The sequence below is a fragment of the Manis javanica genome, chromosome 14 (genome assembly GCF_040802235.1).
Source record: "Manis javanica isolate MJ-LG chromosome 14, MJ_LKY, whole genome shotgun sequence".
NCBI classification, from domain to species: domain Eukaryota; kingdom Metazoa; phylum Chordata; class Mammalia; order Pholidota; family Manidae; genus Manis; species Manis javanica.
In genome coordinates this window covers 32,127,845-32,146,325 of record NC_133169.1, presented here as the reverse complement: position 1 = coordinate 32,146,325, position 18,481 = coordinate 32,127,845, and the positions used below count along the sequence as shown (strand labels likewise).

Sequence of the window (18,481 nt, the reverse complement as noted above, 5' to 3'; positions counted from 1 at the left end):
GGCCTCTCTGAATGCACCTTAAGTCCAAGAGACATGTGTGCTGTGAATAGGACTTGCCACTAGGTTTAAGGGAAGATGCTGTTGGGACTTCTTCAGCTGATCATCCTTTCATCAGAACAAAGCTCTTCTCTGGGGCAGAACTCTATTAGCCTGAACTAACCATGTACATCACAGCTCTCTCTTTATGATCTGCAGGGGGAAAGAATCCTTTGCTATGATTCTAAAGCCAAATGCTTAAGGGCAGTCCTAAGACTTCTGCATTCAAGCACACTAAAGAATGTCTTTCATGCTTGGCTGTTTCCTCCACAGATTTGGAATCATCCAGGAGGTCCTTGTTTCCTGGGGGTGCTAGAAGAAGATGCACAGAAGTGGAGTGTCCTGGCGAATAAAAGCAGTGCCCTGAAGATGCCTTTGTAGTAAAGTGTCAGGATCTGCTGTAGGAGAGTCTTAAGCCAGACTCTTCTGATGACACAGTCCACCGTGAATGAGTAGACCCTGCCTGAGAGAATACCAGGCTGCTTTCCCCTTGAATGCAACTTGTTCCTATGTGATATAGAAAACTTAATAAACATTGCAGTAGAAAGGTATACACTTAATCTGTTTTTTGTTTTTTTTGTTTTGTTTTGTGTGTGTAGTATGCTGTATGTGTTGTTGGTATATGGTAGTTAGTGTTTTGTCATGTGTTTTTTAATTCTGTTTGTATTCTCTGTTGTGGTATGCTGTGTGTACTGTGTTCTTGTGTGTTTTGCATTGTCTTGTCTATTCTCTGTGTGTCTTGTTTGTTTTCTCTCTGTTCTGTGTTGTCCGTGTTGTGTGTATTTTGTATGTAATATGTGTTGTATAGGTTCCTTACTGCTTGTTGAGTACACTGTTCTGTGTATTTTTCTCTGTGTGCTGTGTTATGTGTGATGTTATTTGTAAGTTGTGTTGTCTGCATTGAGTGGTTCTATGTGTATTGTATATTTTGCCTTTTTTGATGAGTTATGTGTTGGCAGCTACATATGTTGTGTGTTTTGTGTGTGGCTTCCTGTCTAATGTGTAGTGTGAAATATATCTTGTCTTTCTGTCCTCTGTTGTGTTATGTACTGTGTTCTGGGTTGTGTAAGTGTTGTGTATATGCCTTTTGTGTGTTACATACAGGGTAGATGTTGGGTGGTCTGTGTAATTTGAGCATTGTGTGTGATGTTGATTTAGCCTTGTGTCAGATGTGTTGTGTGCCTGTGCTCATTGTGTGTGCGTTTGTGGGTTTTGGTTCATTTTATCTGCACCTGGGTCTGTGTGTGCTCTATGTTGCATGCTTGTGGCTGTGTGTATTGTCTGTAGTGTGTTATAGGTGTGGTGTGTATGCTTTTGTTGGTTGTATGTGGATTTGTATGTGTTGTACCTGTTTTGTGTGTGTGATTTTGATTTGTGTGCGGTTGTGTTAGAGAGTTTGTGTGTGTGTTTGGCAGTTTGAGCTATGCACATGATGTGAGATGTGTTGACTGTGTGTGGTTGTGCTTGTTTAGTACGCCTCATGGTTTGCACAGTGGTTTTCATGTGTGTTGTGAGCAGTTATGTGCCTTGAGGTGTGTGGTGTGTATCTTGTGACTCTTGTTTTGCTTGTTTCAGTGTTGTGTGTGTTTTCTGCATTGTGCTCCTGTTTGAGGATATGTATGTGGTGTGTCCGAGCATGGTTGAGTCTTTAGTGTGTAGTGTTTGAAATGTGTGCTATTTGTCTTCTTTGTTGGTTATGTGTGTTTTGCCTATGGATTTATGAGTGTTGTGTGTGTTTTGCGTGTGTGAGTGTGATTTATGTGTGGTTGTGTTTGAGTGGTTGTGTGTGTGCAGTTGTTATGTTTGTGATGTGAGATGTCTTGTCCTTGTGTGGTTGTGCTTGTTTGGTCTGTCTTGTTCTGTGTGCTGCATGTACTGTCGCAAATGTGAATTGTGTGTTTTATGAGAAATATGTGCTCTGTTGTGACTGGTGTGTGCCATGAGCCTGTGTTGTTACTTTTTCAGTTTTGTGTGTGTGTGCATTGTGTAGTGGTTCCTTGTGTGTATATGTGTATGGGGTGTCTGAGTGTGTTTGTGTGTGGGGTGTGTACATGATTAACAGTGGTTTGTGAGAAATTTGTGCCTTTATGTCCTGTGATGTTTGTGGTGTATGTTGTTTCATATGTTGTGCTTTTTGCATGCTTAGTCTGTGTGTGGTCTCTATGTATTTGTGTTTGTGGGTGTTTACTTGTGTTTGTTGTGGTATTTCTTGACTTAGTGTTGTGTGTGGCTTTATGTGTGGTATGTATTGTTTGTGTCGGTCTGTTGTGTTGTTCATGCAGGGTGTTGTGGGTGTTATGAGCTGTGATGTTTTATTTGTGTGTGCTGTGTGATGTATATTTCTGTGATTTTTGTACTATTTTGTGTGTTGTGTTAATGTATTGATGTGTTTCTTTTAATGTGTGTGTTGTGTGTGTGATGTTTGTGTTCTGCATCGTTTTGTGATGTGTTTTGTGTTTGTTAGGTTTTGTGTTATGTGTGAAGTGCATTCTTTGTCTTTTGTGTATATGGTAGGGTGTGTTTTGTGGTGCTCGTTGTGTGATTGTGTGTGTCTTCTGTGTTGTTACATTTTGCCTGCTGTGTTATTGTGTGTTTTCTGTTGGGATGTCCGCGATCTGTTGGTTTAATGTGTGTGGCGGTGCTTATGTGGTTGTTTGTGTGTTTCCTGTGTGTTGTGTTCTTTCTGTGTTGTGACTGTTGTGTGTGTGATGTGTGCAGTTTGGGTACTTTGTTGTTTGTAGTGTAAGTTCTGTGTGAATTTGTGGAGTTCTGTGTGACTGGTGTGGTTGTGGGTGGTTCGGTGTTGGGTGTTGTGTGTTTGCAGTGTGTCTTTGTGTTGTATGTTTGGCATCATTTGTGTAGTGTGTTGTGTTCGTGGTTGGGAATGTTATGTCATCTGTGAATGGTTTTCTGTTTCATGTTTAGTGTTTGATGTACCACACATATGTTGTATGATGTCCAATGTATTGTGTTTTCAGTTGCATGTGTGTTGTGTGTACTCTTTTCAATTTTTTCATATTGTGCATGTGTTGTGTCATCTGTGTGTTTTACGTGTCATGTGGGCAATTAATTGTGTGCTGTGCTGTATATTCTTTGTACGTATATTCTGTGCTTTACATTATTCTGTGTGGACCTCTGTGCTGTATGTTTTATGTGTGTTTTGTGTGATGTGTGCAGTGTGTGAAATGTGTTTCATAAATTTGGTGTTATTTTTGTTGTGGTTTGTGTATTTATTACATGTCATTTTGCATGTGTGTGTGATGCGTGTTTTGCGTGTGATTGTGATTTGTGTTTGTGTTTGACAGGTTGTGTGTGTGATTGGCTGTTTGAATAATGAGTGTAATTTGTGATGTGTGTACTGTGCGTGGTCATGCTTGTTCCATGTGCCTCACAGTGTGTGTTGTGTTTACTCTGAGAACCATGGTTCATGTGTATTGCATGCAGTTATGTGCTCAATGTGTGGGGTGTTTGTTGTTTAGTGTGATGTGCTGTCTGTGTATTGAAAGGTTGTGTGTAAACACTGTTTTTGCATGTTGTTGGTGTTTTGTGTGTGTGTTGTATGTGCTGTCTTGGCGCTTTCCATATGTGTTGTGTGTGGCTGTGTTTGTTGTATGTTCTGTGTGTGTTGTTTAATGTGTGTTGTATTGTTTGTGTTGTATGTAGTGTGTTGTTTGTGCTAAATGTTGTTAAGAACATTTTTGTGTGCATTGTGTTGTGTATGCTGTGTGTCATTTTGTTCCTTTGTTTTATGTCTTGCTGTGTGGGCTGTGTGTTATGTGTTTTTTACCGTGTGTGTGTGTGTTTAATCTGTGTTGTGCTTTTTGGGTTTTTTTGTGTAGTGTGCTGTTTGTGTTGTTGGTATATGGTAGTGAATGATTTGTGGTGTTTGTTTTGTGATTATATGTGTATTCTGTTTTGCTATGCTGTGTGTGTGGTGTGTTCCTGTGTGTTTTGGGTTGTGTTGTCTGTGATCTGTGTGTCTTTCTTATTTTCTGTGTGTTGTGTGTTGTCCATGTTGTGTGTGTTGTGTATGTACTATGTGTGGTATGAGTTCTTTACTGCTTGTTGAGTACATTGTTCTTTGTAATTTTCTCTGTGTGGCATGCATTGTGTGATGTGTGTGGTTGTGAGTTGTGTGTTGTGTGCATTGGGTGGTTCTTTGTGTCTTGTATGTTTTTTCATTTTTGATGCATTATCCATTGGTGTTTGTATATGTTGTGTGTTTGTTGTGTGGCTTACGGTGTCCTGTTTTGTGTGTAATTTGTCTGGTCTTTCTGTTCTCTGTTGTGTTATGTACTGTGTTCTGGATTGTGTGAGTGCTGTCTGTATGCTTTCTATGTGTTAAGTACAGGGTAGATGTTGGGTGGTCTGTGTATTTAGAGCATTCTGTATGGTGTTAGTTTTCCGTTGTGTCTGATGTATTCTGTGAGTGTGCATTTTGTGTGTGTTTCTGTGTTTTGTTTCATGCTGTTCTGTGTTTGTTTCTATGTGTGCTTTATATTGCATGCTTTTGGCTGTGTGTGTTTTGTAGTGCATTATAGGTGTGTTGTGTGTGTTTTTGTTGGTTGTGTGTGGATTTCTATGTGTTGTGTCAATTTTGTGTGTGATTATGATTTGTGTGTTGTGTTGTTGAGAGGCTGTGTGTGTGTTTGGCTGTTTGAGTTATGCACATGATGTGAGATGTGTTGACTGAGTGGTTGTGCTTGTTTAGTATGTCTCATGGTGTGTGCAGTATGTACTCTGTGCAATGCTTTTCATGTGTATTGTGAGCAGTTATGTGCTTGAAGGGTGTGGTGTGTGTATTGTGACTTCTGTTTTGCCTGTTTCTGTGTTGTGTGTGTGTTCTGCATTGTGCTCCTGTGTGAGGATATATGTGTGGTGTGTCTGTGTGTCATTGTGTGTGTAGCGTGTAGTGTGTGAAATGTGTGCTATTTGTCTTCTTTGTTGGTTATGTGTTTTTTGTCTATGGTTTTGTGAGTGTTGTGTGTGTTTTGTGTGTGTGATTGTGATTTGTGTGTGGTTGTGGGTATGTTTGGGTCTTAGTGTTCTGCGCATGATGTGAGATGTGTTGACTATGTGGTTGTGCTTGTTCAGTATGTCTCATGGTGTGTGTAGTATGCAGTCTGCTCAATGAATTTCATGTGTATTGTGAGCAGCTATGTGCCTTGAGGTGTTTGGTGTGTGTCTTGTGACTGTTGTGTTGCATGTTTCTGTGTTGTGTATGTGTTCTGTTTTGTGCTCTTGTGTGAGGATATATTTGTGGTGTGTCTCTACATGGTTGTGTGTGTAGCATGTAGTGTCCGAAATGTGTGCTATTTGTCTACTTTGCTGGTTATGTGTGTTTTGCTTATGGATTGTGAGGGTTGTGTATCTTTTGTGTTTGATTGTGATTAAGGTTTGGTTGTGTTTGAGTGGTTGTGTGAGTGGCTGTTATGTGTATGATGTGAGATTTGTTGTCCCTGTGTGGTTTTGCTTATTATGTGTGCCTCATTACATGTCCTGTGTAATCTCCCAAATGATATTTGTGTGTTTTGTGAGCAATTATGTGCTTTTTTGTGACAGGTATGTGCCCTGTGACTGTTGTGTTTTTCCTTTTTGTGTTTTGGGTGTGTGTGCTTTGTGTAGTGGTGCCTGTGTGTGTACACATGTGTGGGATGTGTGTGCTTTTGTGTGTGTGATGTGTATTGTGTGAAATGAGTATTTCATAAATTATGTGTTCTTTTTGTTGTGGTTTGTGTATTTTTGCATGTCATTTAGAATGTGTCATGTGTGGTGTGTGTTTTGTGTGTGTGATTGTGATTTGTGCATGGTTGTGTTGAGTGGTTGTATGGGTGTTTGCTTTTGTGTGTGATGTGAGATGTGTTGTCTGTGTGTGGTTGTGCTTGTTCAGTGTGCCTGTTTGTGTGTGCTGTGTGTACTCTGTGAAACAAGGTTCATGTGTGTTCTGAGCAATTATGTGCTTTGATGTGTCTGGTGTGTGTCTTGTGACTTGTGTTGTTACCTTTTGGGTTTTCTGTTTGTGCACTTTGTGAAGTGTGGGCAGTGCACAGTTATGTGTGTGGGGTCTCTGTGCATGATTGTGTGTGTGGTGTGTAGTGTGAAAAATGTGTTATATATGTGTTCTCTATGTCTTTGTGTTTGTGCGTGTTTACTTGTGTTTGTTGTGGTTATTCTTTGAGTGTGTATTCTGTGTGGCTTTATGTGTGGTATGTAGAGGTTGCATCAGTCTGTGTGTTGTGTGGTTAATGCAGGGCCTTGTTTGTGTTATGAGTTGTGAAGTTTAATTTGTGTGAGATGTCTGTGTGTTTGTGTAATGTACTGTTCTGTAATTTGTGTATTCTTTTGTGTGTTGTGGTAATGTATTGGTGTGTTTCTTTTAACGTGTGTGCAATGTTTGTGTTGCGCGTGTTTTTTGTGATGTGTTTTGTTTTTGTTGGGTTCTGTGTTATGCGTGAAGTCCGTTGTCTCTTGTGTATATGGTAGGGTGTGTTTTGTGGTGTTTGTTGGGTGATTGTGTGTGTATTCTGTGTTGTGTTATATTTTGCGTGCTGTGTTATTGTGTGTTTTCTGTTGTGATGTCTGTGATCTGGTGGTTATAGTGTGTGTGTTTCCTTTATGTTGTGCTCTTTCTGTGTTGTGACTGTTGTGCATGTGATGTGTGCAGTTTGGGTACTTTGTTGTTTGTAGTGTATGTTCTGTGTCTATATCTCTGTGGAGTGCTGTGTGACTTGTGTGGTTGTGGGTACTTCTGTGTTGGGTGTGTGTGCTAGGGGTGAGACTGTGTGATGTATGTTTATAGTCTTAACTGTTTTGTGTATTGTGTGTGTTGTGTCATCTGTGTGTTTTGCATGTTATGTGGGATATTAACTGTGTGTTGTGTCTGATATGCTTTTATATATATTGTGTGCTTTGCATTGTGCATTCTGTGAGGCTCTGTGTGCTGTATGTTTTCTGTGTGTTTTCTGTGATGTGTGTAGTGTGTTAAATGTGTGTTTCATACATTTGGCATTCATTTTGTTGTTGCTTGTGTATTTTTTACATGTCATTTTGTATGTGTTGTGTGTGGTGTGTGTTTTGCATGTGTGATTGTGATGTGTGCAACGTTGTGTTTGAGTGGTTGTGTGGGTATTTGCTTGTTATGTGTGTGATGTGAAATGTGTTGTCTGTGTGTGGTTATGCGTGTTGAGTGTGTCTCATTGTGTGTGCTGTGTGTACTCTGTGAAATGTGGTTTGTGTGTGTTGGAAGCAATTATGTGCTTTGATGTGTCTGGTGTGTGTCTTGTGACTGTTGTGTTGTTACTTTTTGAGTTCTGTGTGTGTGTGCATTGTGTAGAGGTGCCCATGAGTGTATATTTGTGTGGGGTGTCTGTGTGTGGTTGTGTGTGGGGAGTGTAGTGTGCCAAATATGTGCTTTAGTGTGTTTACCATTGGTTGTGTGTTTTGAGTGTGGTTTTGTATGTGTTGTGTGTGTTTTGTGTGAGTGATTGTGACACGTGTTTGGCTGTGTTTGAGAGGTTGTGTGGTTGTTTTGTGTGTGAGGTGAGATGTGTTATCTGTATGTGGCTTTGTTGTTTAGTGTGTTACATTGTGTGTGCTGAATGTACACTCGCAAATGTGATTTGTGTGCTTTATGAGAAATATGTGCTCTGCTGTGTCTGGTGTGTGCCCTTTGACAGTTGTGTTGTTTTTGCATTGTGTGTCTGTGCATTGTGCAGAGTTGTCCTAGTGTGTATATGTGTGTGGGGTGTCTGTGTGTGGTTGTGTGTGGGGTGTGTAGTGTGAGAAATGTGTGCTATGTGTGTTTACCCTTGGTTGTGTGTTTTGTGTGTGGTTTTGTATTTGCTGTGTGTATTTTGCGTGAGTGATTGTGATATGTGTTTTCCTGTGTTTGAGATGTTGTGTGTGTAATTGGTTGCTTTGTGTGTGAGGTGAGATATGTTATCTGTATGTGGTTTTGATTGTGCAGTGTGCCTCATTGTGTGTGTGGTGTGTACATGGTTAAATGTAGTTTGTGAGAAGTGTTTGCCTTTATGTCCTATGATGTTTGTGGTATATGTTGTTTCATATGTTGTACTGTTTGCATGTTGAGTTTGTGTGTGCTTTCTATGTCTTTGTATTTGTGAGTGTTTACTTGTGTTTGCTGTGGTTATTCCTTGAGTGTGTGTTGTGTGTGGCTTTATGTGTGGTATGTAGTAGTTGCATCGGTCTGTGTTTTGTGTTGCCAATGCAGGGTTTTGTGGGTGTTATGACCTGTGATGTTTAAGTTGTATGTGATATTTGTCTCTGCTGTGTGATGTATTGTTCTGTTATTTTGTATTATTTTGTGTGCTGTGTTAATGTATTGATGTGTTTCTTTTAATGTGTGTGTTGTGTGTGCAATATTTGTGTTGTGCATTTTCTGAGAAACATGTACTCTGTTGTTTCTGGTGTGTGCCCTGTGACTGTTGTGTTGTTACTTTTTGAGTTTTGTGTGTGTGTGCATTGCATAGTGGTGCCCGTGTGTATACATGTGTGTGGATTGTCTGTGTGCATTGGTGTGTGGGGTGTGTAGTGTGTGAAATGTGTGCTATGTGTGTTTATTGTTGGTTGTGTGTTTTGCATGTGGTTTTGTATGTGTTGTGTGTGTTTTGCATGTGTGATTGTGATACGTGTTTGGCTGTGTTTGAGAAGTTGTGTGTGTAATGGTTGTTATGTGTGTGAGATGAGCTGTGTTATCTGTATGTGGTTTTGCTTGTGTGGTGTGCCTCATTGAGTGTGGGGTATGTACATGGTTAAATGTGGTCTGTGAGAATTGGGTGCCTATATGTCCTGTGATGTTGTGGTGTATGTTGTTTCAGATGTGCTGTTTGCATGCTGAGTTTGTGTGTGTTCTCCATGTCTTTGTGTTTGTGGGTGTTTACTTGTGTTTCTTGTGGTTATTCCTTGAGTGTTTGTTGTGTGTGGCTTTATGTGTGGTATGTAGTGGTTGTGTCAGTGTCTGTGTTGTTAATGCAGGGTGTTGTGTGTGCTATGAGTTGTGATGTTTAATTGTGTGTGATGCTTCTGTGTGTTGTGTGATGTATTTTTCTGTGATCTGTATTATTTTGTGTGTTGTGGTAATGTATTGATGTGTTTCTCTTAATGTGTGTGTTGTGTGTGCGATGTTTCTGTTTTGCGTCTTTCTCTGATGTGTTTTGTGTTTCTTGGGTTTTGTGTTATGTGTGAAGTGCATTGTTTGTCTTTTGTGTATATGTTAGGGAGTGTTTTGTGGTGTTTGTTGTGTGATTGTGTGTATTCTGTGTTGTGCTACATTTTGCGAGCTGTGTTATTGTGTTTTTTGCTGTGAAGTCTGTGATCTGCTGGTTTAATGTGCATGGCAGTGTTTATGTAGTGTGTGAGTGTTTCCGGTGTGTTGTGTTCTTTCAGTGTTGTGACTTGTGTACGTGATGTGTGCAGTTTAGGTACTTTGTTTTTTGTAGTGAGTGTTCTGTGTGTGTTTCTTTGTGGATTGCTGTATGACTGTTGTTGTGGGTGGTTCTGTGTTGAGTGTTGTGTGCTTGGAGTGTGCCTTTGTGTGTTGTACATTTGGCATCATTTGTGTAGTGTGTTGTGTTCATGTTTGGAAATGTTATATGGTCTGTGAATGGTTTTGTGGAGTGCTGTATGACTATTGTTGTGGGTGGTTCTGTGTTGGGTGTTGGGTGCTTGGAGTGTGTCTTTGTGTGTTGTACATTTGGCATCATTTGTGTAGTGTGTTGTGTTCATGTTTGGAAATGTTATATGGTCTGTGAATGGTTTTGTATGTGGTGTGCCTGTTTTGCATCTGTGTGATTGTGATTTGCGTTTGGCTGTGTTTGAGAGGTTGTGTGTGTGTTTGGTTGAGTTATGTCTGTGATGTGATATGTGTTGTCTCTGTGTGGTTGTGCTTTTGTAGTGTGCCTCACTGTGTGTGTTGTGTGCACTCAAACTGTGGTTTGTGTGAATTGCGTGATTTATGTCCTGTTATGTTTGTGGTGTATGTTGTTTTCTTTGTTGTGCTGTGTGCGTGTTGAGAGGTTCTGTGTGTTCTCTATGTATGTGTTTGTGGGTATTTTCTTGTGTATGTTGTGGTTGTTCTTTGAGTGTATTTTCTGTGTGGCTTTATGTCTGGTATGCAGTGGTTGCATTGTTCTGTGTGTCTTGCATTGTTAATGCAGGGTGTTTTCTGTGTTATGAGTTGTGATGTTAAATTCTGTGTATGATGCTTGTGTGTGTTGTGTGATGTGTTGTTGTGTTATCAGTGTTTGTGTTGTGTGTATTCTTCCCTGTGCATTACGTATTGTGTATGTGTTGTGTGGTCTGTGTGTTTTTCAAGTTGTGTGAGATATTGTGTGTTATGACTAATATGCTTTGTATATGTGTTGTGTATTTGGCATTGTGCATTCTGTGAGACTCTGTGTGCTCTGTTTTATGTATGCTTGGACTGATGTGTGCAGTGTGTGAAATGTGTGTTGCATAAATTTGGTGTTCTTTTTGTTGTGGTTTGTGTGTGTTTTGCATATGGGTTTGTACGTGTTGTATCTGTGGTTGCATTTTGCATGTGTGATTGTGATTTGTGTGTGGTTGTGTGTCACAGGTTGTGTGCATGGTTGGCTGAGTAATGAGTGTACCTTGTGATGTGTGAACAGTGTGTAGTTATGCTTGGTCAGTGTGCCTCACTGTGTGTATTGTGTTTACTCTAAGAACCATGGTTCATGTGTATTGTGCACAGTTATGTGCTTGGTGTGTGTGGGGTTTGTTGTTTAATGTGATGTGCTGTTTGTGTGTTGAGAGGTTGTATGTACACTCTGGTTTTGTGTGTTGTGGTTGTTTTGCATGTGTGTTTGTATGTGTTTTCTTGGTGCTTTCCTGGTGTTGTGTGTGGCTGTGTGTGTTGTATGTTCTGTGTGTGTTATTTTATGTGTGTTGTATTGTTTGTGTTTTATGTAGTGTGTGTTGGTTAACAGTTGTGATGTACATTTTTGTGTGCATTGTGTTGTGTGTGCTGTGTGTCATTTTGTTTCTTTGTTTTATGTCTTGCTGTGTGGGTTGTGTGTTATTTTTTTTTACTGTGTATTGTGTGTGTTTGATCTGTGTTGTGTTTTTTGGTTTTGTTGTGTGTGTAGTGTGCTGTTTTTGTTGTTGGTTTATGGTAGTTAATGATTTGTGGTGTTTGTTTTGTGATTCTGTGTTTATTCTCTGTTTTGCTATGCTTTGTGTGCTGTGTGTTCTTGTGTGTTTTGGGTTGTGTTGTCTGTGATCTGTGGGTCTTGTTTATTTTCTGTGTGTTGTGTGTTGTCCGTGTTGTGTGTGTTGTGTATGTACTATGTGTGGTGTGTGTTGTTTACTGCTTGTGTGTACACTGTTCTGTGTATTTTTCTCTGTATGGCATGTTATGTGTAATATGTGTGGTTGTGAGTTGTGTGTTGTGTGCATTGAGTGGTTCTTTATGTGTTATATATTTTGTTATTTTTTATGAGTTATCCATTGGTTGTTGTATATGTTGTGTGTTTGTTGTGTGGCTTCCAGTGTCATGTTTCGTGCATAATGTGTCTGGTCTTTCTGTCGTCTGTTGTGTTATGCACTGTGTTCTGGGTTGTGTAAGTGCTGTTTATATGCTTTCTGTCTGTTATGTACAGGGTAGATGGTGGACTGTGCATTTTGAGCATTCTATGTGATTTTAATTTTGGATTGTGTCTGATGCATTCTGATTATATGATTTGTGCGTGTGTATGTGTGTTTTGGTTCCTGCTGTCTGTGTGTGGGTCTCTGTGGGCTGTTTATTGCATGCTTGTGGTTGTGTGTGTTGGGTGTTGTGCGTTATACGTGTGTTGTGTGTATTTTTGTTGGTTGTGTGTGGATTTGTATGTGTTGTGTGTGTTTTGCATGTGTTATTGTGATAGGTGTTTGGCTGTGTTTGAGAGGTTGTGTGTCTAATTGGTTATGTGTGTAAGGTGAGATGTGTTATCTGTATGTGGTTTTGCTTGTGTAGTGTGCCTCATTGTGTGTGCTGTGTGTACTGTGTGAAATGTTGTTTGCGTGTGTTGTGAGCATTTATGTGCTTTGATGCATCTGGTGTGTGTCTTGTGACTTGCATTGTTACATTTTGAAACTGTGTGTGTTCACTTTGCATAGTGCAGCCTATGTGTGGGTATGTGTGTGGGGTGACTGTGAGTGACTCTTTGTATATTGTATAGTGTGTGAAATGTGTGCTTTCTGGGTTTTTGTTGGTTGTGTATTTTGCATGTGGTTTTGTATGCGGTGTGCCTGTTTTGCATGTGTGATTGTGATATGTGTTTGGCTGTGTTTGAGAGGTTGTATGTGTGATTGAGTTATATGTGTGATGTTAGACGTGTTGTCTGTGTGTGGTTGTGCTTGTGTAGTGTGCTATTTGTGTTGTTGGTATATGGTAGTGAGTGACTTCTGGTTTTTGTATTGTGATTCTCTGTGTATTCTCTATTGTGCTATGCTGTGTGTGCTGTGTATTCTTGTGTGTTTGTGTTGTGTTGCCTGTGATCTGTGGATCTTGTTTTTTTCTGTGTGTTGTGTGTTGTCTGTGTTGTGTATGTAATGTGTATGGTATGGGTTCCTTACTACTTGTTGAGTATGTTATTCTATGTGTTTTCCTCTGTGGCATGTTATGTGTGATATGTATGGTTGTTAGTTGTGTTCTGTGTGCATTGAGTGGTTCTTTGTGTGTTGTATATGTTGCCTTTTCTGATGAGTTTTCTATTGGTGGTTGTATATGTTGTGTGGTGTGTGGCTTCCTCTGTCATATTTTGTGTGAAATGTTTCTGGACTTTCTGTTGTGTGTTGTGTTATGTACTGTGTTATGGGTTGTGTAAGTGCTGTGTATATGCTTTTCTGTGTGTTACTTCTGGGGTAGGTGTTGGGTGGTCTGTATATTTTCAACGTTGTGTGTGATGTTAATTGTGTTGTGTCTGATATGTTTTGTTTGTGTGTTGATTGTGTGTGTGTTGTGTGCTTTGTGTCATGCTGTCTGAGTGTGGGTCTGTGTGTGCTTTATACTGTATGTTTGTGTTTTTGTGTGCTGTGTGCAGTGTGTTATATGTGTATTGTGTGTGTTTTTGTCAGTTGTGTGTGCTTTTGTATCTGTTGTGTATGTTTTGCATTGGTGATTGTGATTTGTGTGTGGTTGTGTGTGTATTCTGTGAACTGTGGTTCATGTGTATTGTGTGTGGTGATGTGCTTGATGTGTGTGGGTTGTGTTGTTTAGGGTGATGTGCTACTTGTGTGTTGAGAGATTGTGTATATACTCTGGTTTTTGTGCTTTGGGTGTTTTACATGTGTGTACGTGTTGTGTTGGTGCTTTCCATGTGTGTTGTGTGTGGCTGTGTGTGTTGTATTGTCTGTGGTGTGTGTAGCATTCTTTGTATGATCTGTTGTGATGTATGTTTTTGTGTGTGTTGTGTGTGCTGTGTGTCATTTTGTTTCTGTGTTTCAGTGTTTCTGTGTGGGTTGTGTGTTACCTGTTTTTTTCTGTTCCTGCATTCTCTAATGAATAAGAAACATTCAGACAAGTTTCTTTTGAAATTCGTGGCAGAGAAGTGACTAAGATCTCAGAATTTAAAGTGGGGTTTCCAGATATTCTTAAATCATATGAAGATTATGTCCTCTTAATTGATGTAATTCTCAATGATCCAGATCTCTTTGGATTCTCCAATGAAGGGGAGTTCTTACTGCAGAGATCCACATGATAAGTCATGAGCCCAGCTTTGCTGAAGAGCACCAGTCAACAGGCTCCAAGCACATAGTTCTTCCAGAAAAAGAAGCACCAAGCAATAACTTGAGGTATGCATGTTCAAGTATGCCTTTTGGTGCAGATTATTGTTGGGAAACTTAAAAGTACTTTCTGCTCTTAGGTGTCACTAGTTTATTTGGTGTTCATTGGAGCTTCAATATTTTTTAGCCTAGTTGTTTATTCCTTTCAATATAGCATTTTACTTGTAAGACCTGACAATGTCATTATACTAAAACTTAGTGCCAAAATTAAGCATTGGAAAACATCTTAGAAATTATAATGAAGCTGATTACCTGTTCAAATTTAAAATGGTCATTTATAAAGTGTCTTTTCAAATTACTGAGATGGCTACTTTCAAACTTCAATTAAATTTATTTTCATATGTTGTTTTTTTTTTTACTAAGGTATGATAGATATACACTCTTATGAGTGTTTCACATGAAAAATAATGTGGTTACATTTACCCATATTATAAAGTCCCCACCCATACTCCAATACAGTCACTGTCCATCAGTGCAGTAAGATGCCACAGATGCACTATGTACCTTCTCTGTGCTACACTGTTCTTCCCGTGATTCACCACACAATGTTTACTAAACATAATACCCCTCAATACCCTTCTCTCTCCCTCCTCACCTGCCCACCCACTCACCTCCCCTTTGATAACCACTAGTTCGTTCTTGGAGTGTCTGAGTCTGCTGCTATTTTGTTCCTTCAGTTTTGCTTCATTGTTATACTCCACAAGTGAGGGAAATCGTTTGGCATTTGTCTTTCTCTTCCTGGCTTATTTTACTGAGCATAATGTTCTCCATCTCCATACATGTTGTTGCAAATGGTAGGATTTGTTTCTTTCTTATGGCCCAATAGTATTCCATTATGTGTATGTACCACATCTTCTTTATCCACTCATCTACTGATGGACACTTAGGTTGCTTCCATATCTTGGCTATTATAAATAGTGCCAGAATAATCTTAGGGGTGCATATGTCTTTTTGAATCTGAGAACTTGTATTCCTTGGGTAAATTCCGAGGAGTTGGATTCCCAGGTCAAATGGTATTTCTATTTTTAGTTTTTTGAGGAAACTCCATATTGCTTTCCACAATGGTTGAACTACCTTACATTCCCACCAGCAGGGTAGGAGGGTTCCCCTTTATCCATGTCCTCACCAGCATTGGTTATTCTTGTATTTTTTATGTTGGCCATTCTTACTGGTGTGAGGTGATGTCTCATTGTGGATTTAATTTGCATTTCCCTGATGATTAGTGATGTGGAGCATATTTTCATGTGTCTGTTGACCATCTGAAATTATTCTTCGGAGACCTGTCTCTTCATATCCCCTGCCCATTTGTTAATTGGTTTATTTGTTTTTTGGGTGTTGAGGCATGTAAGTTATTTAAATATTTTGGATGTGAAACTCTTGTCAGATATGTTATTTACAAATATATTCTCCAACACAATAGGATGCCTTTTTTTCTGTTGATGGTGTCCTTTGCTGTACAGAAACTTTTTAGTTTGATGTAGTCTCATGTGTTCATTTTTGCTTTTGTTTCCCTTGCTCGAGGAGATGCTTTCAGGAAGAAGTTGCTCATGCTTATATTCAGGAGATATTTGCCTATGTTGTCTTCTAAGTGTTTTATGGTTTCATGACTTACATTAAAGTCTTTAATCCCTTTTGAGTTTACTTTTGTGCATGGGATTAAACAATAATCAAGTTTCATTCTGTTGTATGTAGCTCTCCAGTTTTGCCAACACCAGCTGTTGAAGAGGCTATTTTCCCATTGTATATCCATGGTTCCTTTATCATATATTAATTGACCATACATGGTTGGGTTTATATCAGGGATCTCTAGTCTGTTCCATTGGTCTATGGGTCTATTCTTGTGCCAGTACCAAATTGTCTTGACTACTGTGTCTTTGTAGTACAGCTTGAACTCAGGGAGTGTAATGCCCCTGGCTTTATTCTTCCTTCTCAGAATTTCTTTGGCTATTCGAGGTCTTCTCTGGTTCCATATGAATTTTAGAATGATTTTCTCTACTTTGTTGAAGAGTGCTGTTGGTATTTTGATAGGAATTGCATTATATCTATAGATTGATTTAGGCCGGCTGGCCATTTTGACAATATTAATTGTTCCTAGTCATAAGCATGGGATGAGTTTCCATTTATTGGTATCTTCTTTAATTTCTCTCATGAGTGCCTTGTAGTTTTGAGGGCATAGGTCTTTCACTTCCTTGGTTAGGTTTATTCCTAGGTCTTTTTTATTCTTTTAGATGCAACTGTGAATAGAATTCTATTCCTGATTCCTCTCTCTGCTTGTTTGTTGTTAGTGTGTAGGAATGCCACAGATTTCTGTGTATTAATTTTGTATCCTGCAACTTTGCTGAATTCAGATATTAGATCTAGTAGTTTTGGAGTGGATTCTTTAGAGTTTTTTTATGTACAATCTCATGTCATCTGCAAACAGGGACAGTTTTACTTCTTCTTGCCAATCTGGATACCTTTTATTTCTTTGTGTTGTCTGATTGCCATGGCTAGGACTTCCAGTACTATCTTGTATAAAAGTGGGGAGAGTGGGCATCCTTGTCTTGTTCCCGATCTTAAAGGAAAAGCTTTCAGCTTCTCACTGTTAAGTCTGATGTTGGCTGTGGGTTTGTCATATATGGCCTTTATTATGTTGAGCTACTTGCCCTCTATACTCATTTTATTGAGAGTTTTTATCATGAACGGGTGTTGAATTTTGTCAAATGCTTTTTCAGAATATATGGAAATGGTCACGTGGCTTTTGTCCTTCTTTTGTTGATGTGGTGGATGTTGTTGATGGATTTTCGAATATTGTACCATCCTTACATACCTGGAATAAATCTTACGTGATCATGATGGATGATCTTTTTGATATAATTTTGAATTCAGTTTGCTAATATTTTGTTGAGTATTTTTGCATCTATGTTCATCAGGGTATTGGTCTGTAATTATCTTTCTTTATGGTGTCTTGCCTTGTTTGGGTATTACAGTGATGGCCTCACATAATAAGTTTGGAAGTATTCCCTCTTCTTCTACTCTTTGGAAAACTTTAAGGAGGATGGGCTTTAGGTTTTCACTAAATGTTTTGTAAAATTCAGTGGTGAAACTATCTCTTCCAGGAGTTTTGTTCTTAGGTAGTTTTTTGTTTACCAGTTCAATTTCGTTGCTGGTAATTGGTCTGTTCTGATTTTCTGTTTTTTTCTTGGTCATCCTTGGTAGGTTGATTTTTCTAGAAAGGTGTCCATTTCTTCTAAGTTATCCAGTTTGTTAGCATATAATTTTTCATAGTATACTCTCATAATTCTTTGTATTTCTGTGGTGTCCACAGTGATTTTTCCTTTCTCAGTTCTGATTCTGTTTATGTGTGTAGATTCTCTTTTTTCTTAATAAGTCTGACTAGGGGTTTATCTATTTATCTATTTTGTTTGTTTTCACAAAGAACCAGCTCCTGCTTTCATTGATTATTTCTATTTTTTTATTCTTCTCTATTTTATTTATTTCTGCTCTAATCTATATTATGTCCCTCCTTCTACTGAGTTTGGGTCTCATTTTGTCTTCTTTCTCTAGTTTCATTAATTGTGAATTTAGACTGTTCTTATTTCCTGAGCTGGGCCTGTATTGCAGTATACTTTCCTCTTAGCATGAATTTGGCTGCATCCCACAGATTTTGTGGTGTTGAATTATCGTTGTCATTTGTCTCAATATATTGCTTGATCCCTGTTTTTATTTGATTATTGATCCATTGGTTATTTAGGAGCATTTTTTATGGAATGGTATGCAAAAGAATATGGTTGAATGTTGTAGATTGGTGTGGATTCTTGTCTATTGAAGTGCAATTGGGAGCAATATGATGCAATCTGAAGTATGTGAGTGGTTTCGAGTGGACGGAACCTTCTTTGATGGAATGGAAGTCAATAGAATGTGGAGAATGTTGTGGAATGATGAGAAATCTTGAGGATTGCCGTGGAATTGGGTGTAATGTGACACAATATATAGTGGCTTAGTGGGTTGGAGGTAAATGGAGCCTGCTTTGATGCAATGGAATGCAACAGAACATAGTTTAATGTTGTGGAATGAGGTGGAATCTTGTGGATTGGAGTGGAATGAGAAGTAATATAATGCAGTAAAGGGTATCTGAGTGGTTTGGTAAGGTATGGAGCCTTCTTAAATGGAACGGAGTGCATTAGAACTTAGTGGAATGTGGCTTAATGGAGTGGAATCTTGTGGACTGGAGTAGAATAGGGTGTAATGTGATGCAGTATAGGGTACCTGTGTGGCTTTGAAGGAAATGCAAGCGTCCATGAGGAATGAAACGCAACTGAAAGTTGTTGAATGCTGTGGAGTGCAGTGGAATGTTGTTGAATGGAGTGGAATCGACTGAAATCTAACGCAATAGAGGGTACCTGAGTGGTATGGAAGTTAATGGAGATTTCCTTGGCGGTATGGAAATAAACAGAATGTGATTGAATGTTGTGGAATGGAGAGGAATGATGTGGAAAGGAGTGTCATGTGACGCAATGGAGGGTTCCTGAGTGAAGTGGAAGGGAATGAATAACTTTTGACGGACCAGAATGCAATAAAGCGTGATGGAATGGAGTGGGGTGTTGAGCAGTGCAGTTGAGTGGGGTGTAGAGTGTCAAAGAGAGGGTATCTGAGTGGTTTGGAA

General features: G+C 39.1%; 1 long non-coding RNA gene across 1 annotated transcript in view; it reads left to right on the top strand.

The window, feature by feature from the left end:
- Positions 1-316: 316 nt before the first annotated feature.
- LOC108388389 (uncharacterized) overlaps positions 317-18,481 on the top strand; it is an 81,591-nt gene continuing 63,426 nt past the window's right edge. Inside the window, exons 1-2 of the long non-coding RNA XR_005057288.2 lie at positions 317-584; positions 13,699-13,845. This is a non-coding gene — a long non-coding RNA (uncharacterized lncRNA). The remainder of the gene's footprint in view (positions 585-13,698; positions 13,846-18,481) is intronic.